General features: G+C 50.6%; 1 long non-coding RNA gene across 1 annotated transcript; it reads right to left on the bottom strand.

Moving 5' to 3' along the window:
* Nucleotides 1-645: 645 nt before the first annotated feature.
* On the bottom strand, nt 646-25,601 carry LOC123640123. Its single transcript, XR_006735877.1, has 3 exons — nt 25,569-25,601; nt 24,631-24,728; nt 646-1,073 (listed from the first exon to the last, which is right to left on the bottom strand). It is a non-coding gene; the product is annotated as an uncharacterized LOC123640123 (long non-coding RNA).
* Between the last annotated feature and the right edge of the window lie 367 nt (nt 25,602-25,968).

Raw genomic sequence — 25,968 nt, 5'->3', positions numbered from 1 at the left:
GGGTTTTACAAAGGTAAGTACATGATACCCCAGCGGAGCCTGGGAGAGCCCTCCACCCCCTCAGACGGACCGTTCCACAGCGGAATGAATGCATGTCTGCATTAAGCAGGATAGGCAAAGATTACAGTGGTCTCGCGTCAGCGCCAGTCAGGCCTTGCTTCCAGGTGAGTCTGCTATGAAATTACCAAAGAGCTGGCTTTTGGAGCTCTCGAAGAAGCATCCATGAGCAAACTGCCACGCACAGAGGTGGAGTGATGTCCCCAAGGTCACATGACTACTACCAGGGACCAGGTTGTTTGGGGAGAGCCAGGACTCTTCCCACGGCGCCACACTCGCCTCTTCTAACTGCCTCTTAACCTGCCGAGGCCCCACGCCAGCGGGAGGAGGACGACACAGACGTGGGTCCTTGGCCCTGGCTGTGTCCCCACTGCTCCCTCTGGGCCAGGCAGCTTCCCTCCAGGTTTCACTCTCCCCTTTGCAGGTTATCTCCGTGTGTGATGAGTCTTCCCACATGGCCGATTCACAAGATGGTGATCAGTGCAGTTAGAGACCCAGAGACTTACAAACTTAAAGAAAACGGAAGAGGAGAAAAAGACACGAGCCCTCCCTCAGCCAGAGCCTCAGCTGGAAGAATGGCTCCAGGAACTTTCCAGGCAGGCCTAAGGGATGTGATGGCTCAGCTCCTGTCCCCTGTGCCAGCCTGTGACATACTCGCTCTGTCCTGATGGTGAGACCCCACTCTAAAACAAACCCCCCGGGGTCAGGTCTGTTTATTCGAATATTTGTCCCCAAAAACCAAGCTGCCAAAGGCATCAACCTCACCAATGTCGGGGACATGGATTTGCCTCCAGCGCGAGAAGCGAGTCCTCTGCCTCTGTGATGGGGACCAATCAGAAGACGAATCAGTCCATAGGGTGCGGGCGCCCGTGGTATCCGGCCATCTGGGGGCCTCCACTTCCCTCGGCCGGCTGTGGAGGCAAGGGAGATTTTTTTCCCAGAGCTTGGTGGAGCTCCATATGGTTGAGATCAAAGGTGTTGCTGGGTGCATGGTTCTGCTTTATTTCCAAGCGCTGCTGTTAATTAGAAAACAAGATCAGAGGCAGTATTAAAATCCAATTAAATTGATATGAACAGATTGCCAAGTGATGTTCACTAATGTATAATTGAGCACCATGCAAATTTCGGTGGCTGGCTTTTGTTTTTTTCCCCCACACTCTGGAATGAATGATGAGGCTATGAAGTTTTCCTTCATTGTAAAAAACAAACAAGTTAATGCATTGATCTAGGGGGTATTGCCCTGGTGATTGATGAAAATGAGAGAGAAATGGTAAAATGTGACTTTGTGCAGGGAGGGGACAAGGATCTTTCTATTCTCCCTCTCTTGCCTCCCTTTGGTTCCACATCCATTTCTCATGCCCAGTGGCAGGCCCAGCTTTCTGTTGACATTCCATCGTTAATGATCCAGAGAAAGTTCCTCTGGATTTCAAGGATGGATTGAAAACTAATTTTGGAAGTTTGAGGACGAACACCACAGATAAAGACGGATCTATATGCAGGTAGGTTTTGTTTTAGCATTAACTTCTTGTTTGTTCCTTTGTGTATTAAAAAGAAGGAATTTGCCGTGATTTGGACTCATGGGCAAAACCCCCCAGGATCTAGAATCTAGGCGAAGATACCGGGAAGATGAGGAGAAGCCAGTTTCAGGAACAGAGGGGAGATGGCTGCCTCCCAGAAAGAAGCTGTTAGTGTCAGGAGTTGCCCGTTACATTGTGGCAAAATCAAATTGTTTGTTCACCGAGGATGCCACAGGCTTGTGAATATGCTGTCAGTGTTAAGGTTTAAAATAAAAAGTACCATCAAAGAATCTAAAAGTACCACCAAAGACAATGGCGGATGGCAGTGTCTACATATTCATGATGTGCTTGTAGCATTTGGGTTTTTGTTTTGACTCTCTTAAAAAAAAAGGAAATCTAATCAATGTAATCATCTCACTCCCAGGATTGCACTTGGTGTGCTAGGCAGCGAGGAAGACTCAAACATAAGCAAGACCCTGGCCTTGACCTTAAGGCATCCAGAAATGGGGCACAAAATGAGTATACAAGCAACAGGAGACACAGCCGAGGGAACACAAGGCAGCTTCTCAGCAAGCATCCCCTGCTTTTCCCGTCCCACCAGGAGCCCTGACTCTGCTCAGGGAAACCACCTGCTCTCCATGGCCATCCTCATTGGTCTACGTCAGTTGAGGCAACCCCATCCTTGCACTAGTGCCAGTGAGTTCAGGTATGAACATGTGACCCAATTCTGGTCAATGAGACATGACATGAGGGGGCCTCTCCCTGGGGCTTCTGGGAAAAGTCTTCCTAGATAATGAGAAGAGGCTCATGGGAAGTGACAGTGACTGCTGCCGCCATCTTGCTACCAGCCCAAGGGTGATGCTCACACATCAAGCAGGACCCAGAGAATCACAAAGAATCAGAACCAACCGTCCACCCGCCCCCCTAGTCTTCAGCACCTGAACCCCACACACCTCTAGACTTGTTGGCAGATGGCAGTTCTCATCATGTAATCCTCTCTGGGCCAGATTTTCTGTTAAATGTTGCCAAAAGCAACACAACTGATCCAAGATGAAACACCAGAGAAAAGGGTAAGTTTCACCCCACTAGTGAGATCAGGAGAAATGGGCCCTACACTTCCTTGTCCACAGCATCATGGAAGAGGGGCTTAGGTTTGGTTGTTTGGTTGTTTGGCTAATTGGTTTCAGAGAAGAGCTTCAGCAGAGGACAGAGTCACCAGCAGCCCCTCTGTTTGTTTTTACAGAAAAGGGAGAAGAGTGACATTTGGCTTTTTGGAAGGTATTTTCTATGGCTTATTTTTTTGGACAGCTTTATTGAGGTGTAATTCACATACCAACATACCACACAATTCATTCATTCAATCCAATGGTTTTCGGTATATTCACAGAGTTGTACAACCATTATCTTTGTTCAAGAAGTTTGAATATTACCTTCAAATGTTATGTGCAAAATTTAAATTATATATGGCAACAAGAAATAGAGGAAATGCTCCTTTGGAACTCTTTTAAGTGATCATTTATAAATTGTTATGTTTTCACATTTTATGTTTGTTTTTTGTCTATTTTGTTTTCAGGTAAGTTTCATATGGTTCTCTTTTTATTCCCCAAATAATGACTGAGTTTTCCTCATCTTTTTTCCAACTGCTAACTATCCATGACACAAAATATAATTCCTGGTGAGAATAAATATTATAAGCACATAGTCCTTAGAAGAAAAATATTACTATAAACATAAGATTAAATATCCATAAGAAAACTGTTAGTATTTTATACCCTTTAATTGGATATATTTATGATAGACCATTGTATTAGTGTTGGTCATAAGATTATATACAAACTCAAGGCTTGAATAAGATCAAGTGTAGGGGCCGGGCGTGGTGGCTCACGCCTGTAATCCTAGCACTCTGGGAGGCCGAGGCGGGCGGATCGTTTGAGTTCGGGAGTTCGAGACCAGCCTGAGCAAGAGTGAGACCCCATCTCTACTAAAATTAGAAAGAAAGTAGCGGGACAACTAAAAATATATAGAAAAAATTAGCCGGGCATGGTGGTGCATGCCTGTAGTCCCAGCTACTCGGGAGGCTGAGGCAGGAGGATCGCTTGAGTCCAGGAGTTTGAGGTTGCTGTGAGCTAGGCTGATGCCACGGCACTCTAGCCTGGGCAACAAAGTGAGACTGTGTCTCAAAAAAAAGATCAAGTGTAGGTGAGATTTCTCATAGTGACAGCCTTCACACACGGGACTAGATGACGCTATTAAATTGAAATAACATTTAACTGGCAACTGATCTAAGTAAATCCCATCATATAGAACTTGTGAGCAATTTAAATTTTTAGCCCAAATGTTTTATGAACGGTTAAAGTTTTTGCAGATTCTTTAAAACTAGTATTCTGCTTATAATAAATATGGCTAAAAACAATTAACGGCTGAAAGGTAACTTTGTTTACTGAGAGTAAACACAGTTGGCTTTTTCTTTCCAAGATAAAGTATGGAGGTGGTTATCTTAAAAGAAGGCAAGAAAGTAACATTTGTTCAGTGGTGCAACTTTATGCTTCCCAAATAACAACTCCCTATAAAAAGGGAGTATAATGCATGAAGCATCTCTTTTAATCCACCCCATGACCCTCTGAGATTGATTTTATTATTCCCATTTTGCCAATGGCAAACTGAGGCTTAAAAAATTCAGCAGCTTTCTCTATTACAGCCTCTCCTCACACCCTGCACATTTCTTTCATGGCCTTTACCAAAACTGTAAATAAACATTTCTGTAGTTGTTTTGTTGATTTTATAGTTGTGTTGTAGATATCAACAAGTCTATTTCTAGTTGCAATAGACTTCTCCAGAAGGGAAGGGCATCTATCTGCTCACTGCCACACTCAGGACCTCGTGCACAGCAGGTGCTCCGTAAATGCTCTATAGATGTGGCCAACATCACTTGGCTAGTGAGGGGAGAGCTGCCATTTGAACCCAGTTCTGTCCCTCTCCAGAAACCAAGCTCATAACCACTTGCCCACATGCCCCCCCAGCACAGCTCTCTTCCCAGCACCAGGCATGGGACCCAATACAAGGTGGAGCTCGCTGTTTGTGGTAGATGAACGCCCATCACACAGCCAAAATGGCACAGATGAGGGAATGGGCCCACCTGACTTCCAAGTGTGGGGTAGAAAAGACAGGATGAGGACTCTGACCACCAGGGTATAGGATATCCGGGTTCAGCTCTGGGCTCTGTCACTGATGAGCTGTGTGACCTCAAGCAGGTCACTGCATTTCTCTGGGCCTTAGTGCACCATGAGAGGAAGTATCCCAGATTTGCACAATCCCAAAGAAAATTCAACTTCCAAAGGGAAGAGACTCCTTCTCACCAATTGGTTATTCCCATGAAGCATTGGCAGAGCAGGCTCAATCTGAACACTACCGTGTGAGCTTCTATGAGCCCTTACCTACGAGGACATAATTTAATATTGTTGCATCTCAGTCCCAACAAAAGACTTGGTCACAGGTAGCTACACAATTTGTGGGGCCCAGTATAATGTAGAAGCAGAGACACTGATTAAAAAAAAAAACAAAAAACAGGAAAAGCATGCTCTACAGGATACCAAAATATAAGCTTGCTTGTTTTTCGTTTCTTCCACAGTGTCTCTCACTCTGCTTGTCACGGTGTTTTTGTTTGCTAAGTATTGTCATTCTAAGCAAAGAAAAATTAAAACCTTAAATTATTAGCATGAAGTTTATCCTTCATCTTTCTGTCATGCAATTCCAGTTTAAACACAAATACAAGAGCATTTAATTCAAGTGTAGAATAACCAAAATTGCACAGTTCATACTTCCCAGCATATACATGCATATATATTTCATTCCTACCAGAAAAGCAGAAGCACTGCAGAAAACTAACTGCACTGTTTTTATTTCACATCTTGATATGCACACGTTCCACCAATGCTCCGTGGAAACCAGTAGCTTCCATAACATGCTCACCTTGTACTTGTTTCAAATCTTGCTGAACCTCTACACATTGTGTGTTCACTGGCATACTGCACACGGAGGCATCATGAATGCTACATGGGGTGACAGGGAACAGGGACATGTACATTGCACTGTCTCCTCTGCTCAGGTACGTGCTCCATTGCCCTTTGGACTTCACTTCCAAAACACAAGTTCAGAGGTAAAATTATTAGTGATTTCAAGACAGCCAGAACAGAGCATCAAAAACAAAGCCTTTGAACACAAGGCTTTGAGTGACTGCCCAGGTCGTACCCCTATGAAGCCAGACCTGGACTCTCAACCACTTTACTGCACAAGCCGTCCACCCTGAGACCTGGGACTCCCCAGGGTGCCCAGGAGCCCAGCAAACTCAATGCCAAGAAAGCCCCACACCTCACAGCACACAACCGGATTTTAAAAATCCATATTTCTTCCAGATGTTTGATCATTTCAAACACTAGAGCCAAATTCTTTTGTGCCCAGCCTTATTCCAAACAGATTCTAAATTGATTTACCAAAATGCATTTAGTAAAATACAAATAAAGAAATAGCTCAAGGTGAAGGGACATTACCATTACCAATGCCATGTCCTCTTTCCCCTACCAGATGATAAGATGGTGTCTCACACCATTTTATTTTCAACAGAATACAGAGCACTTCATTGAAAACAGATGGTGCCTAATAATTGCAGAATGACTAAACAAAACATGCTGAGTCACTCTTTTTGACAAAACGACATGCCTTCCAAAAGACAGCTCATTTCTGAACAATTTAGCAGTACTCAAGAAAATTTATATAGTGTTGTTAGGTTTTATTTAATTTGGAAAGCCTTTTTATGTGCTTATCTCATCTGAGGCTCAAAATAGCTTTCCAGTGTAAGCAGTTTCAGCCCTACTCAGCGTGGGGAGCCCTGAGAGGAAAATGACTTGCCCATCATAACATGTCGGACACAGGACAAGTTTCGAACCCAGTTCTTTTTGACTCCAGGACTTTCCAAGACAGAAACCTTTGAGTAATCACTTTTGGCTAGTGGAATAAAAAAAGGAAGAAAATTATCTGGAAAGAACAAAAAACAGTGGGATTCCTCACAGAATGTAAATCAACAAGTCCTTTTGGCCAGAGCCCCATTAACCATTGGAAACCCCAGCAAAGCATGCGGAGGGGCCCTAGGTGACATTGACAAGTAGCCCAGCCCAGCCGCTAAGTCAGGATGGCACCACCCCATAAGGTGGACCCACGTCTTCATTAATTGAGATGTGTTTTTCACATGCAAGAAAGAAAACATAATCAGCATCAACCAAAGAAGATGGCTAGCGAGGCTTCCAGACCAGCCGCTAATCCACGCAGGCTTCCCTTGTTTGTCGCTCCAGGCAATTAGGAATTGAGAGCAAATCCTGTCTGGGTTGCTTTATTGAAATTGATTTATCTAGAGTCCTCAGGACACCAGGTTGAGACCCTCTGCGTCCAAGATCATGTGTGTTGAGTGACTAAGACCTGGGCAGTCCAGAACGACCCAGGCAGGGAGTGCTGAGCGAGGGGCTCCCCCAGACCCTCCCCTGCAGGCCACGGGCCTCAGACTTCATGAGGAGGCCCAGTGTCCCCTGCCCTCCTCTCTCCCCAAGGGCTTCCTTCACCCAACAAGCATTCAGTCATTAATCACCGGCAAAACATTCAGCCAAGTTCTGGGGGCACAAAACTTCCCCAGGAGTTGAGAGCCTGGCAGGGGTAAAATCAGGGACAGGAAACTGCCTTGAGGCGGCTGACCAAGGGCCTTAGACGCTGGGAGGGCTCAGCGCCCAGTGGGCTCCTAGGGAGTGTGGAGCTCCTATACACCCTTCACCCCCTATCCTGAATCCTTGTCTCCCAGCAAGGCCCGGCCTAGTCCACACTGGGAGGGAAACATGAGGAGGAGGAGAGGGGAACAAGCCAAATACTGGCCCCAGGGGACTCCTGCCAAGTCCATGTCCCTGGGCTCCCTGCTCCACCCAGAGAAGATCAACCTGGAACCCAGACATCCAATATCTGGTCTGTGGCCCCCAAACAGCCCTCCTGACTCCAGGGTGTAGCCAGCTGAGAGCAGCAGAGCAAATGGCTCTGCTCAGCAGCTGTCTCCTCCTCCGCTGGGGCACTGGACAGCCTGCCCTCTGCTTGTCCGTCTACCTGTGACACTATCTCCAGCGGCCGTGCCTCAGGAGCGAGCGATGGTCTTTGTCATGGAAGCTGAGCACAGAGAGGCAGCTCAGGGGTGTGGGAGGCTGACAGGTGTCAGGCATGACGGCCCAAACACGGGCTCCCGCTATGTGTGCGGCCGTCCCTGAGACACTATCTTTGCAGCCACAAAATAGGGACACCAGCTTGGTGTTTCCAGGGCACAATGGCTACAGGGAGCAGAACCCACTCAAACACACAGGGGACAACGTGTGATGGGGTAAGGTGGGGGCACAGGGGACGGAGAAGGTGCAGCCAGAGACTCCAGGGCAGGAAGAAAGCAGTGTGGCCAACAAGCTTGGGGCCCTGTGGAGAGCAGAACTTGGTGTGTCCCTCCAGCTCTGTCCCCCTAGCTGCCAGGCACACACATGCACAGCCCCTTCCCTCTTTCTCTGGGGTCTCCAGGTCTCGCTTCTCTCCTCTCCCTCTCTTCTCTCCAGAGACCGGCTTGTCTGCTGGAGCAGGGGCCACCAGAGGCATCTCTCAGTGGCTGTCGACCCCTCACAGGCCAAGCCCACAGAGCTACCCAATTCAGCCTCTCTGGGTCCCTATTCCAAGAAAATCTTCCAAGAGGAAAAACAAAACCAAACCTCCCATTGGGTGAGGTGTCCACCCTGGCCCTACCAGCTGTGGCCAGAGCAGCGTGGTCATGTGTCCCCATGCAGCCCCTTCAGGCCTGTGGGGAGGTCAGGGCAGTGTGAGTGGGTGGCCATCTCTGACAGAGCTGGTGGGGACGCAATGCATGCGCAAGTTTGGTGCACGGCAGGGTCTCGGTCCAGCATGGCTAAAACACCTCTGACTCTGAGCTCTGTAACTGAGGTTGCCCGTCCTTGAGCTCGGCCTGTGCTCTCCTCTGAGCTGCTCCTGGCTCTGCCCACCTGAATGGCCAAGGACGATGAGAGCGCAGGCCCCCGCTGCACGGCAAGGTTGCCCACGTTCCTGCCTGTGATCTTCCCTCTCATTCCCTTTGACAGCTAAAAGAACCGGAGCCAGTTGACCCGCCCAAGGCCACTGAGCCAGTAAGAGTGTGACCCTAGGTTTGAACTGAGACCATCTCATGCCAAATTTAGGTCATTTCCCGGCACATCACAATTCCTCTGGGTCCATTTCTCCAGCCCTGTCCTGTCACCAGAGCACTGTTCATACCCATGTACTCACCAGAGCCCCTGCAACCTTGACAGGCAGCACACGGCCCTCCCACCTTCCAGGTGAGCAAACTGTGCCCCAGAGGGGAAACCTCATGTGCCCAAGATCACACAGCTGTGAAGGGACAGCACCAGGCTTCGATCTCATGGCCGTCTGGCTCCAAAGGCCTTTTGGTTGTTTAACATCACACCACCTCCGCAGAGACACCTCAGAACCACTGAACTGTGGATTACTTTTGTGTGCCAAGAAATCCGTGACACTCCTTTCTAAGGATCCGTTTACTACCACATCCCTGGGTGTCCTGAAGACCTGGTGGGATTGGGGTGACAGTAACTGACATTGTGTGCCTGGCGCTTTACAGTTTATGAAGTGCTTTCTCCTATAACATCTTCGTACTCATATAATCATTCTGTCCGATGTATAAATACCCTACCAGTGTGTGGTGTAAGGTGCTCCCACCACTGCTAAGGGAGGAAGCAACAGCATCTGTTCCCACCCCAGCTCTGCCAGGCGTTGTGCATGCAATGTCCTATTTCATCCTCCTGACAACCCAGGAGGCCTCTGGTCTTAGCTCCATTTGGTGGATGAAGAACTGGAACTTGTAACGGCAAAGGGACCTGCAGTCGGGTGGCCCAGTCGGAGGGAATAGTGTATGCGGAAGGCCAGAGACAGTCAAAGAATGCTTAGGACACGTAGAACCTCCTCCATTATTCTCTGCTAGCACTGCTAAAATACGATCACCTGCCCCTGCCTTTGGCAGAAAAGGGGGACCTGTCAAGCTTAAAATGTCACCGAGTGCCGGGGCAAAATGTCCCCACCCAGCGTCTAAGGAAGACACACCTTCCTGCAGTGGAAAGGCCGCGCTTGCCACGGGGATGGATCTTGCCCTGGTGTTTACTCCAGGCCTTGAGAAGAGGAGAAGGTCGCAGCTCGGGGGTGCTGGGAAGTGAGAAAAGGCAGGGAGGTCACCCCGACGGGATCGAAAGAAAACGGGTCACTGGCTGCAATGAGCACTGAGGTTTAATTCTGGAGCAGCAGCCAAGGCTTAAGAGAAAAACAGAAACAGAAAAGAGAGTCACCGTGGCCAGCCCATCTCCAATAACCGTCAGGATCCCAGAGAACTGTTTGTCCCCAGGCCTCTCTCTCCAACACTAAATAAAACCTTCCTTTCCTCAGCCTGGCGTCTGGCACCTGCCGCTGAGTTTGGCGTCTGGCACCTGCCGCTGAGTTCCGCTGTACGAAGTCACCAGTGTGGTGGCTCTGTCCCTAAAAATGCAGCCCTGTTTGATCTTGAGAACTTTCGTCACTCACTGAAATGACAGAGGGAAGTGGAGGGCACGTGGGTCCACCCAGGCAGGCCCCTCTCAAGAACGTACGCCAAGGAGCTGGCAAAACAGGAAACGATTTGTCCATAAGAATGTTCGCTGCAGTGGTACTAATCATGGCAAAACTCTGAAATAACCAGAAGGTCAAATAATCAGAAATCAGATACCAATACTTCATAGTATATCCACACAAGAAGGATACTTCAAAAAATGATGTAGAAAACTCATGATTTGGAAATGTTTAGGATGTATAGTTCAGTGGAAGAAGCCAGAAATAAGCACTTGTTATAGTATGATTCATTTAAAAAGCAAAACACAAACATGAAATGTGTCACTTCTCTCGACAAGCTGTGTTCTCTGTGGTCCAGTGTCAGAGCTGTGTCCTATTTAGAGGGACCAGCTCAGGGGCCCCCCTTTGAGATCTGAGAATGACCTTCGCCATCAATGTCACCCACCAACCCTGAACGTGCAGTGTTTGGCTTCACTTCATATGCTAGCTTGAGGGTGAGCCCCGGTTTCCTCATCTGCAAAATGGGGCAACACTATCTGCCTCGTGGGAGACGTTCTGAAAGCTGTGGCAACGCCTGACACATTGCCAGAGTCGTGGTCATCCTTGAAGGTACACTAGCTCCTCCTGCCCCTCTTGGTCAGCGCCCAGGCCTTGAGAGTCAAAGGTCAAACCAAACCACGCAGAGAGCGAAAGCAAGGGATGGATGCGCCCAGGGCCTGGTGAAGGTCCCACCTCACGGCAGGTGCTCCGTGTCCATGAGTCACATTCCTAGACTTTCCAGGCCTGGGGAACCTCGGGGAGCATGTGGCCCACCCTGCCCACACTTGACAGCTTGCCTTCCAATCCTCACTCCATCCCCAGGCAAGTGACCAAGCCATTTGTACACGTATTTATGACAGCAAAAATACACGGCAACACTCCAAATATTCATCAGTATGAAATGAACAAAACTGCAGTATAATTCACACAGTGAATGTAATTCATACAGTGAAATACTACTCAGCCATAAAAAAGAGCAGCCCACTGATATGCACAGCACCGTGGGTGAATTTCACGGGCTTTGTGCTCAGCGCAGCGGCCACACACAGAAGGGAACTTGTGCGATTCCTGCTACGTGAAATTCTGGAAGGGGAAAAACTCATCTATGGTGAAACAAAGCAATAGTCATTGCCTCTGGCTGGGGCTGGGCGGGAGGACATAGATCAAGAGAGGACACCGGGAATTTTACGGGGGTGCGGCAATGCTCTCTATCTTAGAGGCTGTCTGAAGGAATGTACACATTTGTCAAAACTCATCCATCTGTACCCTTAAGATCTTGAGGAACTTAACATACACAAATATACCCCAATAAAAAAAATAAATAACATTGGCCCAGGCACATGGCAAGCACCCTGCAAATATATCACTGTCGCTGTGATGCCTGCTGTGACCCCATAGGCTGGCGAGACTGATCAGAGCCCGATGCCCTTGGAAATCTCCAGGCCACGTTCTCCCAACCACCCTCCACCCACGGGCTCTCCTGAGAGGGGCAAAGCCTAGGACCCCTTCTCAGAAGAAATTCTTGCCTGCATAAAATAAAATAAAGTATATATGATGACAAAGAAAACCAATTATTTTGAAAGTTATCAAATATTAAAAACAGATTTGTGACCTAGAAACACATGTGCTTCTTTATTAATGCATTAAATAATAAGCCCTACCAGCGGGTCTAATAACTATCATAATTTCAAAGTCGAGAGGGATGGAAATGGCATTTTGAAATTTCTGCAACAACTACAGTGGAAAAGGAAAACATCTGGGACTCCTATTGGTTACCAAGTTCCAGGCGTTGTGCAGGTGACCTCGCCCCGCAACCAGTCAGCGCCTTGGAATAAGCCCCTGCCCAGCATGCTCCTGTCAACCCAGGGCTCCACTTCACTTAGAAGTTAGAGAAAACAAAGGTGCAAGTTTGTTTTCTCAGCCATGTTCGTGGACTTGTCCACACACCCTTTGCCTCCCGGTTGAACCCCCTGCCCTGGTCCAACCCTGTCTTTCTGCAAAGGAGGAAGCAGAGGCCAAGGGGGAGTTGTTAATCCCAAGCTACACACAACTTGAACTAAGAGCTTGGCGTCCTGCCCCCCACGCCCCAGGTCAGCCCTCTGTCCTTCAGAGATAAAATCCACAGAGCATTTAGGACGGAGCCCAGCATGGGGTGCCTCACCGTGAAGACGTGGATGACTGTGACTCCAAGTGCCGGGGCAGGTGCAGGCAGGGATGCTCATGCATGCACACGCGTGCAAGCCCGCACGCACGCACGCACGCACACACACACACACACACGCATGCACACAGGCCCTGCGTGATGCGACAGTGCAGGGCTTGCTGCGGGAGCGCCCCTGGACCCCACAGCCTCTGCTGGCCCCGGCCCAGACTGCGGGAGCCCCCCCAGCAGCGGTCAGCAGCCGAGTCCACCCAGGCTGGCAGCCGGCAGACACCCACGGCGCGCCGGCCTCTGCCCACATTAACTCCCCACCGGGATAATTCTTCTCCAGGCCTTTTTTTCCGGCCACCAAGCGAGCCTGCCACCACACTGCTGTTTTTCATCTTGTTAATTGAGTCATTTATTTCGTTAAAAGGTGAAACTTTATCAGGGCTTACGTGCCAAGTGTGAGAAGGTGTATTTAATGATACATCAAATGGCCTCGGCTTCAGGTGCCTCTCTATTTAGACACGCTGCTGCGGGGGCCGGGGGCGGGGCAGGATGGAGCCCGGCAATTAAAGTATGCTGATTAAAGAAATAGCCACGGCTTTGTTCCTGGGCACGCTGGCGTCAAGGTGTGTGCAGCAACGTGTCCCTCTACCCAGAAAACCCCCCATGGTCAGGGCTCAAGGACAAGGACTGTTTCCTGTCCCCTTGCCATCCTGGTGGCTCTGCCTGCACTGTCCCAGGCTATCAGGCCTGGACCCCAGGCCTCTCCCCTTGCTCTGGGCTCCCTGGGACCCCACCTCCCCACACCCCAGGCCTCTTGGGGGAGGGAACAAGAGATCAGTTGGCCCCTGGGCCCGCCCCCTCCCCTCCCCACCACGCCACACCCCACCCTAGCCTGCAACTGTCCCACCCCCACTCTGAGGCCACCAGAGGACTTCTAAAGCCCAGAGTTCAGCAAGTCCTCCCCCGCCCCCAGTCCTTTCAGATAAAGTTCAAGTGCCTTGGGCAAGGGTCTAGAGGCCTCCAGACCTCCCTTCCCACCACGCTCCGTGCTGTCTTAGAAGTCAGCGCCTTGGAATAAGCCCCTACCCGGAATCTCTCCGTCCCCCTTCCCCTAAACCCCCAGAATCTCTCAGGAAGCTTTTCTAAAATACCGATGCCTGGATCCCAGGCAGGACCCACTGAATCGGAGCGGCAGGGCAGGCCGGCAGCACGGGCTACCCGGTGAGTCGTGAGCGCCAGGGTTGAGAACACGTTTCACATCCTCCTCGGCCTTCGAGGCCTGGCATGCCCATCACCTCCTCCAGGAGGCCTTCCTGATCCCTGCCCCCAAGTCCCTCATTTGCCCTTGGGAACCCCTCTTCTGGGCTCCCTCTCTGAAAGAGGATGTTGTAATTTTCAGGGGGCTCCATGTTTGGGGTGCTCCTGAGGTCAGGGAGTGGCTGGCATGGCGTGACGCAGCCCAGAGCCTGGCCAGGGAGGGGGCTCGGTGGGTGTCTGGAGGGCCCTGTGGGGTGTGGACACCCCCTCACACACACCATGGGGCACCACCGAGGACAGCTCCCACCACGAAGCCCAGACTGCGGATCAGAGAGCTTGGGGCTCTGGTCCTGTCCAGGCCAGGCAGAGGGGACCGCAGGAGGGACAGCACGTGGCTGGAGACTCCTGGCCATCGAGGGCAGCAGGGAGGCTTCCAGTCCATTCACAGGAGGCAGCAAAAAGAGCTGGGACCCTGGAGTTCCACCCAGCCCTGCCGTCTGCCAGCTGGGTTACCTTGGGTAACTCACTCAACCTCTCTGAGCCTGTTTCCTCGTCTGTAAAGTGAGTAGTGGTCCTCTAACTCTCACGGATGGAGGCAGCTGCTGTAGCTTCAGAGGTGACTGTGTCTTGCAAATCACCTTCTGTCGCTGGGCCGGCTTGTCCTTCCCCCTTTAGAGTCCCCTTAATGAAGCTGGGCCGCCGTGGTCTGCGGGCCGTGTCATCGGTGTCAGCCACTTTTCCCTGGAGTGTCCAGAAGAGCGTGGGGGGTGCAGGTCGGCCCGTTTCCCCTCACGTGTTCCGTTGATGGTTTGTCTCAGAACACAGCGGAACTGAGGGCTGTAGGCCTTTCTGTCGGTCAGAAGGCCAGCTCCCTCTGATCAGCAGGTTTCTCCTTAATTCCACTGGGACACACATTTATTAAGCACCAGCTGTGTGCGATGGCCTGCACGCGGGAGCACGCAAGTCACCAGACTCGGGACAGCGCTATGGAGCGCAAGACGAAACCCGCAACACAGTGCACGTCTTCCAGGCTTCAGCAGGGAGCTGAAAGGATCGCACACTAAGTCCATCCTCAGAAGGACACATGGACAGTGGCTTTTAGCGAGTGCATGGCCTTCCCCCAAAGGCCACAAGAACAGGCAGGGACCTCAAAGAGGGCCTGTACCCCTGTTTCTGGTCGGTGTATCTCAGTGATCCTGGAACCTCCGTGGACAGCGAGGGCTTATACCTTCCCAGGGACACCTGGCACCAGTTCCAGCAAAGAGTCAAGCAGCACTGAACATGGCGGCCACAGCCACACTCGGCCACGTGCTGTGTGGACAGACGTGTTCATCTGCCTTAGCCTGACTGGAGCGGGGGGGTCTTCATCCACGTGCTGGAGGATCCCGCCTGTCCCTCAGATCTCCCCTCTCCACCCTCCACCCTGCTGGTCCGGATGAAGCCATCCACGGATTCCGTGGCCTCAGCTTCCTCTCGGGTCCACCAATGGAGGCACCGAGGGAATCGAGGCAGGAGGGGTGGGGGGGGGGGCTGCCCTGCTGGGACACCACCAGTTGGCTGCACCCCACTTCCAAGAAGGCCAGGGCTCCCTCCCGCAGCCCCTCCAGGCTCTGTGCTCCCCGGCCCTCGGAGGAGGGGCAGAGGCTGCTACTGCTGCTGTTGCTGCTGCCACCGATGCCGTCCCAGGGCGCGCCCACCCTTTGTAAACAGTCCCAGGCGTCCCTTCATCAAGCCACTCTCTGTCACCCAGCTTGAATGAGCCGTTTGTTTCCTGCTACCCTCACTTTCCAAACTAAAGGATTCTGTTATCCAGCCCTCGGCCCTCCTCCCAGGGGTAAAAGTCCCTGCCCTGTGCTAGAATCCACCGCTTGTAACCACAGCTGTGGCCATATTCTTCCCCACTCCCTCCCTTAAGGTACGCGCGTGTGTGCGTGCGCGCACACACACACACATGCACATGCACACACATGCACACGTGCACACACACGCACACACACATGCACATGCACACACGCACACACATGCACACGCACACATGCACGCACGCACACACACACACACCACATGCCCGCTTACCCCACTCCAGCCTCGCCTCTGGGACCACGGCGACTCGGTGCGGGCAGATGGGGAGCCTGGCGCTGGACAGGGAGGGCTGGGAGTCCTGCCCCCACCCCTTATGGATCACATGACCCAGGGCAAGTTATTTCACCTCTCTGTGCCTCAGTTTACTCACCTCACTGGGTTGTAGTGGGGATAACTACAGTTAAGAGACACACAGGCTTAAACAGTACACAAAGCATCTTAATTCTTTTCACTCTGGCCCCAGGCTGCCACACTGCCGTTCCTGAGGTTCCCGGCTCCCTGAGATCCTGGGCCACACTTGGCTGCCGGTTCTTGTCTCCCAGACCAGACTGTCAGTTACTAGAGAGCAAAAACCGTCTCCCTTCTCCTGTCCTCTCTCCCACATGCCTGGCCCGGCCCTGGGCGAGCAGGTCTGCAGTGCACACCTGCTGGAGGGACCTGTCAGCCCTCGGCCACGTGGCCTCAGTACCCATTAAAGGCCAAACCCCTTCATCAGCGTGGTGTGAGGCTTCGTCCTCCTCCCAGTTAGTGACGTGCACAGGCCTTGAGAGACGGATCCGCGGCTGCTCATGAAATCCCAGCCCTGCCCTTTACCAGGTGTGCGGCCCTCTCAACTCCACGTGAAGGCTAGTCACCTGGGTATCTGCACACGTAGGGCAGGCAAGAGGAGTGGCCGTGGAGCGCTGAGAACCCATCAGGTGACATTCCTTAGACCGTAAAAGCCCCCCAAGCCGTAGGAGGTGTTTGCCCTTTGGAGTGATGAAGACAGGGAGGTGTGGAGAGGGCAGGTGGCTTGTGTCGGCCTGACAGCTGGCCGCTGGTAGAACTGGGGCTCGGAGCCAGGTGTGAGTGTCCCCAGAGCCCCTCTCTCCCCATGGCACGTGCCACCTCCCAGGTGGGGGTAGAGCTGGGTGGAGGAGTCAGATGAGCTGGGAGTGGGGAAAGGCCACACAGCCTCTGGCTCTACGCCTTTCTCTTCCTGCAAGGAGGACACTCATCATTGGATTTAGGGCCCACCCGGATCCAGGATCGGCTCATCTTGGGATCCTTACCTTAAGTACATCTGCAAAGACCCTTCTTCTAAATAATGCCACATTTCGAGGTTCCAGGTAGACATAGCTTTCTAAGGGGGCTTCACCATTCAACCCCCTACACAGACCTAAGTCCCCTCTCCGCACTCTAGGACTGTGGCACGCTGCTAACAGACACGAATGCAGAGCCTCACGCCAACTTGTGAACTCACATACAGGTCAGCAATCTACTCACTCAGAGGGAAACTGAGCTGATGTGGCTTGCCCAGTGTCACAGCAGGACCACAGCTCTGGCTTTAGAAAACGCACTCTCCAGTATTCCCCAAAACCCCTGGCATCCACACGGAAAAGTGACTCATCTCATGACAGCAATTCAGAAAAGCTGTCGACCCACAGGACTCCCCCTGCCTAGACCAGGAGGGCCTCAGAATGCCCTTTCTCACCTGACACCCCTCTTTGTCCCACGGGGTCAAGGGGAAGTGGCCCCCCACTGGTCATCCCGGGGGCTTCCACGCCAGGCAGCTCACTTGCCCCATTCAGCCCGTGTTCCTCACGTTGAGTGCACGTTTGTGCACTTGCCTTGCCCAGGACACTGTGGGGTCTGTGTGGGCTCGGACCCCCACCTGCCCCAGCCCGCATCCCTACCGTCTAACCCAGGAGGATCTCGTTACACCCTAAGGCCACACCAATAACCAGTACTGGTTTCTTCGCCATTTACAACATGATTGATGTTCACAAGGGAAGGAAAATTAAAAGGGGACACATGGTGACATTGGTAGTAACCGGAGCCCCTGGTAGGGAGCATCTTGCTCAAGATCATAGAAGAAGGGGTGACATAGCAAGAAATGTGACTCATAGTTCCTGCTCCACTTTCGCTCTGGAGACCAGAGGTGGGCAACCTGGGGGAAAGCGAAGGTGGGCACAGACAAAGAGAGATGCCTCTTTCTGGAAACATCGGTTCTACAATTACTGAGGGCCCCGGGGCCAAAACTCCATCAGGCCTCAAGCCCATCTTTAAAGCTTCCACCAGTGTTAACCAAGGGAGCTTTCTCAACACTCACCGGGCCAGGCTCTGCTGAGAACGGAGTTGCCTGTGCCTCGGCGGACAGCAACAGCGCTCATCACCGCAGTGGCTGGCCTCCCCACGCCTTCCTGAGGGGCTGGGAGGATCTGAGAGTCATCGGCACGGTGGGCAATACCTGCCTGTGGGAGGGAGGTATGGTCTAGCCCAGTAGGGCTGAACTCTGAGGGCCAGTGGGGCTAGCTAGAAGAAGCGGGGAAGGGAAGAGCGTGGGAGGAACGGCAAAAAGAGAGCAGCACATGGACGGGGGAGCAGCCAGCAAGGTAGGAAGGCAGGCCCTGCCTCGAGTCACCAGCCCACGTGGACCATGGTAAAGAATTCTCTCTTAACCCTAAAGCACCACACCAACCAAGGGGCTTAAACAAGGGAGGGGCATGACCAGATGTCTTTTAAAAAAAAAAAAAAGATCAAGCAAGCTGCACTAAAGAGAATTGCAATGTTAACGGGAAGAGTCCACAAGACGACCCTCCCTTCTGACATCACCTAAAAGTCTGGGGTCACCAAGCCCACTCTTAGTTTCAACAATTCACTCGAAGTACTCACAGAGCTCACTGAAAGCTGTTGCACTCAGGGTTACAGTTTATTACCGCTAAGGGACACATAAAATCAGCCCAGGGAAGAGACGCAGGGGGCAGAGCCTCCAGTTGTCCTCTCCCCTGGAGTCACAGTGTGACACTCCTGCATCGCATCGCTGTGTCACACTGTGCATGGCAGCCACCCAGTCCTTGATATGCAGAGTCTTCATGGGGTCAGGATCTTGTAAACTCGGTTGGCCACCCACACAGCAAGTTGATACCCGGTGACCCAAAGCCCTCATCCAAAATCACATTGTTGGTGTGGCCCAAAGCCCTCAGGGAGAGAAAGACATTCCTATGAGGTATAACATTCCAAGGGCTTGGAGGTCACCTCCAGGACACTGAGGACAAAGGCCAGCGCTCCCTGAGCAAGGTCAAGTGCTTTGCTGCACAAGGATGGACTGGAGCGGGGCAGGGTGAGGTGGGGAGGCCATACAGCAAGTCACCGCAGAGTCCACGCAGAACACGGAGGTGGGTAGCCGGGACCGTGCAGGCTACTGGCGGGGAGGAGGCTACTTAGCTCCACTGGAGGGAAAGAAATCCAGGGGGCTTTTCCCTCCGACCAAGACAAAGCACCGGGGGCTGGCTTTGCTAGGCTGCCTCAGCCAACCAAGATAGCAAGCACCTATAGCAAGGTCTGCGGGCCCTGGGCACCCGGGCACCGGGCAGTGAAGAGCTGTGATCCCAGCGAGATGGGAAACGGTGACATGAGCACCACAGTTGCCTGGTACTGCCTGGGGTTTCAGGAAGAGTTAAGGAGATGGAGCTAAGAAGGGAGGCTAAAGTGGACAGAGTTTGCACAACAGAGCACTGGAGAGAGAGAGCAGCAGAGGGTGCCGGAGTGCCCACGTGGACGTGTGTGAGGAAACTCGCTAGGCCGGGGGCAGAAGCACGCGGCAGGGTTGAAGGGAGGACGGCCTGCTCACACAGGCCGGGGCAGCCCTCCTCCCACCCTGGAAAGCCTCGCGCTCACAGGGTGCCGGGTGGGGCACTCAGAACGGAAACCAACTCACTTAGGCTGAGCACTGCTCTTATCCTGCCTAACAAGACTTAAAAGCAAAATCTGAAAAGATCAAGCTATTTTTAAGTAAGTGAATTGTGCCACATAACAAAGATCAAGATTGTGAAAATGCGCAAATATCCAGCACCTAACGAGGTCGTAGAGGCCAACGTCTGGCCTCTAAGCACAAATGATCAGGTGGGCAAAGACGGAGAAAAGTATGAGCAATAAAAAGACCAAAATAGAACTTGTAGGGATGAAAATTACAATGTCTGAGATGAAAAGTTCACTATATGGTACTAACAACAGATCAAATCCTGCATGAAAAAAATTAGTGAGTTTAAAAACATAAAATAGAAATTATCCAAAATAAAAAAGAGAAAAAATTGAAGGAAGAGAGCATCAGTGAGCTGTGTGCTAACTTCAAGGGGCCCAAAGCATAGGAAACTGGAGTCCCAGAAGGTGAGAAGAGAGGAGAGAGAGAAAAAAAAAACTGAAAAAATAGTGGCTGAATTGTTTTTCCAGAGTTGATGAAAACTAAAAGTACAGATTCAAGGGGCTCAGTGAACCCCAAGAAAAAAAAAATCAGCAAAACTACACAAATGCATATCATCATCAAATTGCTCAAAATCAATAAGAAAGAGAAAATCTGAAAAGCAGTAAGGAAAACAATTCACATCACATACAGAGGAATAAAGGTAAGGATTATAGCACATTTCTCATCAGAAAAGATGTAGGCTAAGTATTGTGCGGTGGGTGCTCCCATGGTCATAGCTTTTCGGGAGGCTGAGGTAGGAGGATCGCTTGAGCCTGGGCATTTGAGTCCAGCCTGGGCAACATAGCGAGACCCCATCTCTGACAACAAAAATGCAGGCTAGAAGATGGTGGAGTGATATCTTTAAAATATTGAAAAGAAAAATGAACTGCCAACCTAGAGTTCAATAACCAGCAAAAATATCTTTCCAAATAAAGGGGAAATAAAACTCCAGCAGACACACAAAAGCTGAGAGAATTTATCGTTAGCTTTAATATTTCCACTGTGAGAAATACTAAAGAAAGTCAGACAGAAGGAAAACTATACCAGAGATGGATCCAAACAAAGAATAAAGAGCACTAGAAATGGTAAATACATGGCCAATAGATGTTTCTCTTATTGCTCAAAACTCTTTTTCAAAATAGTTGACTGTTTAAACAAAAATAATAACAATGTAGTGCAGGGTCTGTAACACATGAAAAGCAAAACACATCACAACAGCAGTGCAGAGGCCAGGAGGAAAGAAACTGACGTTTACAGTTGTGGGGTTCTTGTACTATACCCAAAGGGGTAAAATATCACTTCAAGGTAGACTGTGGTAAGTTAAAATGCTAAAATTGTAATATAAAATAGTTATAGCTAATCATCCAACAAAGGAGATAAAATATAATCATAAAAAACACGCAATTTATCCAAAAATAAGGCAGAATAGAAGGAAAGAGGAACAAGAAACAGATTGGACAAGTAGCCAAATGAAATAGCCACGTGATAGATTTAAACCTAACTAGATCAATAAGTGTATTAAACATACATGGTCTAAATGTCACTAACTGGATGATAAAAATGCCTGATACAATAAACAATGCTGAAAAAATTAGATATCCACAGAGAAAAAAATTGAACCACAATGCATGCCTCACACCAGGTACAAAATTAACTCAAAATGTATCATTGACCTAAATGTAAAATGTAAAATTACAAATCTTCTAGAAGAAAATAAAGAAGTTTCCATGACCTCATTTTTCTAGCTTAGGACATTTTCTCAGGCCATTCTCTCTACCTGGATTAACCTCTCCCTCAACTCTATGCATCAGGGTGTTACATGAATAATTGTTCTTTCAAATCTGTCGTTTTTCAGGACCCAAATCAAATATGATCTCTTCCACATTCTCTGAAAATTTCAACAGAATTTTCTCTCTCTTGTTTTGAAATTTCTAGTTCTAGTTTTTCAGCATGTCCTACTAACTTTCTAGAATTCTCGGTATGGATGTACGTATCCTAATTTTCCCATAAGACAGGCAACTGCTCGAAGGGCGAGGGCAGGTGTCATGCACACTGTGATTTCTCACAGCACCAGCAAGCACTTGGCGCAGAGCGGCCACGACCTGGACCAACATCCGCACAGACTGGCACGTGCCAGGGGACGGGTGGAGGCGGCTGTGGGGCTGGTCCACCCACGTGTTCTGCTGCTGAGATTTAAAGAGCTAGGACCACACCTGATAGGAGATGAGCCCGTCCTGCACCTTGATGATGAACACACATCTGGACCGTTAGGACCAGCGTTACACCGTGAGTGCCGAGCAGTGTAAATTTGGGCAGTTCAGCATCTGTCCCCACACATCCAGTCCGGTGGCCAGTCACGGCACATGGAATTGCTTGATCGCTGGTCATTTTCATAATTTTTTTCTTGTTTTTTTCAATTATCCTTCTATTTGTTGCCATTATAGCCCTGAAACAGGAGATTGGCCTCAATTCTAACATTGCTTAACAAAAATGTAGGTTTTATTATAAATTTACATCCAGAGGGGTAAGAAAACTGGCCTGCAGGACCAGGAAGGACACTTCTGGTACGGGGCAGCCCCTGGGGAGGCCAGTCCGCCGTTCTCACTCAGATGCAGGGAGGAGAGGGGAGGACAGACCCAGAACTGGCCTCATTGAATTTGCCAATTCAATGAATATTCGAACGTGCCCGGCTGGGCCGGCTGCTGGAGGTGCTGCCCAGGCGCCACCAGCCTCTCCCTCCAGGCAAAACCACAATAGGCTCAGGTGCTCTGACCACACAGGCGTCAATCAAGGGAAAGAGGGAAGACTTCCTGGAAGAGGAGGCAGCACAGCAGAGACCAAGGAAGCCCGTGATCTAAGCAGAAACAGGGAGAAACGTGCAGAGCTTTCTGAGCAAAAGTCCAGGTGCAAGAGAGCAGAAGGGCGGGGTGGCAGGAACCAAGGGGTGAGGGCTGGAAGGGGCGTGATCTGGAGCCAGAGGGCAGCCAGGGTCCCACTGCAAAGGTCAAAGGGCCCCAGGTGCAGAGCACAGCCTTTGGGCTTTCCTTCAGAGGCAGCGGGACAGGGGGAGGGCCTCTGAGGGGGCCCGGAGTGAGAGGAGCGGCACGGCCCGGCAGGGCCCGTCTGCAGGAGCGGAAAGGCCATTTTGAACGGGTGGTGCAGGCAGGAGAGGTGCCGGCTGGTGACCAAACCCAAAGAGAAGCAAGTGTTGGATCACAAACTGAGATACATGTCAGGAATACTAGTCATGGGGTGCTGTGACCTCAAGAGTCAGGGATAGCCTCCTGCAGAGTGACGCTTGGGCGCGACCGAAGAGATGAGAGAACGAGGTGAGAAGCGAGGGCACGGCTTCCTGGCACAGGGCGCGGCGTGCACCCGGGCGCGGAGGCCGGGACGGCTCTGCCTTCTGGAGCCCCACGCCACTGCACACCCATTCCTCTCTGGTGTTTATCGTTTCTGAAAAACTTTATGTATTTGACTTTCTCAGTAAATCACAGGCTCCTTGAGTCCAGGTCCCGTGGGCATTGGGGTTTTTGTCTGTCTGTCTGTCTGTCTCTATCTCTGTCTCTGGCTTCCTCCTCCCGTCTGGCACAGGGCAGGGGCTCGGCGGACGGGGTTCTCACGTCAGCAGGTTAATCCAGGGTTTCTCACCCTCTGCACTATGGCGTTCGGGGCTGGACACAGCTTTGTGGTGGGGACTGTCCTGTACGTAGTAGGACGTTTAGTAGAACCCCTTGTTCCACCTACTAGACGTTAGTGGCACGCACACGTGTGTGCTCACACTCTCACACGCTCACACACCAGCGTGCCTGCCGAAAACTTCTCCAGGAATCACCAAAGGTCCCCTGAGAAGGAACCACTGCATTCGTCTAATCCAAGCTCTGACTTTTCCAGGCAGGGAAACTGAGGAACAGAGATTCCCTGTTGGCCAGGCGTCCTCTCCTTTCTCCCCAGAGGACTCGACTAGACAAATAAACAATCAGGAGAGAAGTGAAAGTAAAGCAAGAAGGAAAGGAAATGGGCCTCCCAAAACAGGGCTTTCTTATCTTAACTCTGCTGCCAACATAAACTATTTAACCACCAGAGTTGATTCTCATCTTGTAAACAAGGAGGGAAGTGTTCACCCAATAACGCTGTCACTCCCAGGCACTAAGAAAGGCTTGGCCCCTCTCCAGGCCCCGGGACAGGGTGGCAACTCTGAGTGTCACCTGGTGCCTTCGAGGGACAAGAGGCCCCACCACACCGCCTGGGGACAGGGGTCAGCCACGACCCAGCCTGGGAAGCCTTGGCTAGTGCTTCCAGGAAACTGAGGAAATGTTTGTTGCGCGTCTTGCTCATGCTCCAGTTCTCTAAACTAGGAGAGAAGCCATAGTTTAATGGTCAAGAGTGTAGACACGGGGCCAGATTACAGGGGTTTCGATTCTGACTCTGTCACTTTCTAGCAGCATAACGTTGGCTAAAATACACAGCCTCTCTGAGCCTCGGTCTCCTCACCTGTAAAATGGGCATAAGTATAGCACCTGCATGAGTCAGTTGTGCGGGGAACTTAGCACAGTGACAGCCAAGCACTGAGCAAGCACGTGTGTGTTACCTACTGTGATCATTGTCTGTACGCACACACCAGGCCAGGAAAGTGGCTCTTCCCTACCACCTAAAATGTTTTAGGAAAGGTAGGGAAACAGCGTGACTTGCTGGACTTGGGGTGACAGGAGGAGAGGAGAGGCCCAGGTTTGCCACATACTCTGCCTTCTCACTTTGGCTCCTCGTTAATGAAAAGGAGGTAATGAAATGTCCTGCAGTGAACTGAATGTTCATGTCCCCCCAAAATTTGTAAGCTGAAATCCTAACTCCCAATGCGATGGTGTTAGGAGGTGCGCCTTTGGGAAGTGATTAGGTCTCAGGGCAGATGCCTAATGACTAAGATTAGTGCCCTCATAAAAGAGGTCCCAGAGCGCTCCCTCGCCCCTTCCAGCACATGGGGACACAGTGAGAAGGTGGCTGTCTATGAACCAGGACACAGGCCACTGAGTCTGCTGGCACCTTGATCTTGGACTTCGCAGCCTCCACAACTGTGAGAAACGAATGTCTGTTGTTTAAAAGCCACCCACCAACCAAAAATGTCACAAAACAATTCGTACCCTTGTTATGTGTCTTAGACTCTGATACATTCATTCTCTTTGGTTTAACTTTTTGCAGCCCACTGAATCAATCTTATGATCCACGAATGAGTCATGACCTTCCATTAGAAAAACATTGAGTTTTAGAATAAGTGAGAGAGTAGCTGGTGAAAGTGTAGAGTGATAATCAGGCATAAGTTTTTATATTAGCATTATGAGTAATGTTCCAGCTAAATGTTCCTGCATAAAATGTAACCCTAAAATTTAGTGGCTTAAGCCAACAGTTTTGTATTAACCCTCACAGCTGGGAGGATCGACTGAGCACAGCTGGGAGATTCGCACTGGGGCCCAGCTGGGGCTGCAGTCGTCTGAAAGCTCAGCTGGCTGGACGTCCAGGAGGGTGCTGCTCAAGTGGATGCTGGCTGTCAACTGGGTTGCCCACGCACAGCTTCTCCATGCGGCTTAGATTCCTCACAGTGTGGGGGCTGGGTTCAGAGGGAAAATGAATCCAGAATAAATGCTCCAAGAAGCCAGAAGCAGAAGGTGTCAGGCCATTAAAGGCCATGCCCGGAATTGGCACAGTGTCACTTCTGCCATAGTCTATTGTTCAAAGCAGTCACAGCATCATCCCAGATTCTAGGGAGGTGATGGGAGGTGACAAGGTGCCACGGCAGAGGAGCTGGTGGAATGGGGGGCGTGGCCGCATCCATCTTTAGGAAATGCGGCCTGCTGCAACTGTGATCAGGCAAGACCTTCTCAATCCCAGTTCACTCCGTGACAATGGGTGGGTCACTCCACCTGTCAGTCTCAGTTTTCTTATCAAAAGACCAAGGGAATTGATTAAATGCGTCAGAAGACCTTCCAAGTCTAAAGTGTGTTCAGGTTAGAGTTTGGGGCACATGTACACATCTAACATTTTATGCATTTGATATAGGCTAAAATCAACCCCCCTAACTCACCTTGATTCACTTTGTATTCTTGATAAATCCTGAAAGTTTGCCATTGGTTTTAGGGTCAGAAAAGATACCTCTTTTCCCTCCTACCAGCCTGAAATTCATACAGACAAGATCCTTGTGGACTGTCCTTGCTTTTAACTCCTCGGAGCCACCGAGATGTGGACAAGGCTCTGCTTTGAGCAGCGACTTGGCCAAAGCCAGGCAGGCAGGCGGTGAGATTCGCGGTGGGCAGGGTGAGTCACTCTCCATCAGCCTCACTCGGCCTGCATGGGAAAGAAGCAGAACCCACTAAGATTTTTATGAAGCATCATTTTGTCAGGTTTAGGGAAGGTGGAAAAGAAATGCAGCAACACAACTACGAAAAGAACATATCCGCCAGGCTTCAAGATCAATTCCAAATATA

Source organism: Lemur catta, chromosome 1, assembly GCF_020740605.2.
Source record: "Lemur catta isolate mLemCat1 chromosome 1, mLemCat1.pri, whole genome shotgun sequence".
Classification (NCBI taxonomy): Eukaryota; Metazoa; Chordata; class Mammalia; order Primates; family Lemuridae; genus Lemur; species Lemur catta.
The sequence above is the reverse complement of the archived record's forward strand: the minus strand, read 5'-3'. Positions and strand labels throughout refer to the sequence as shown.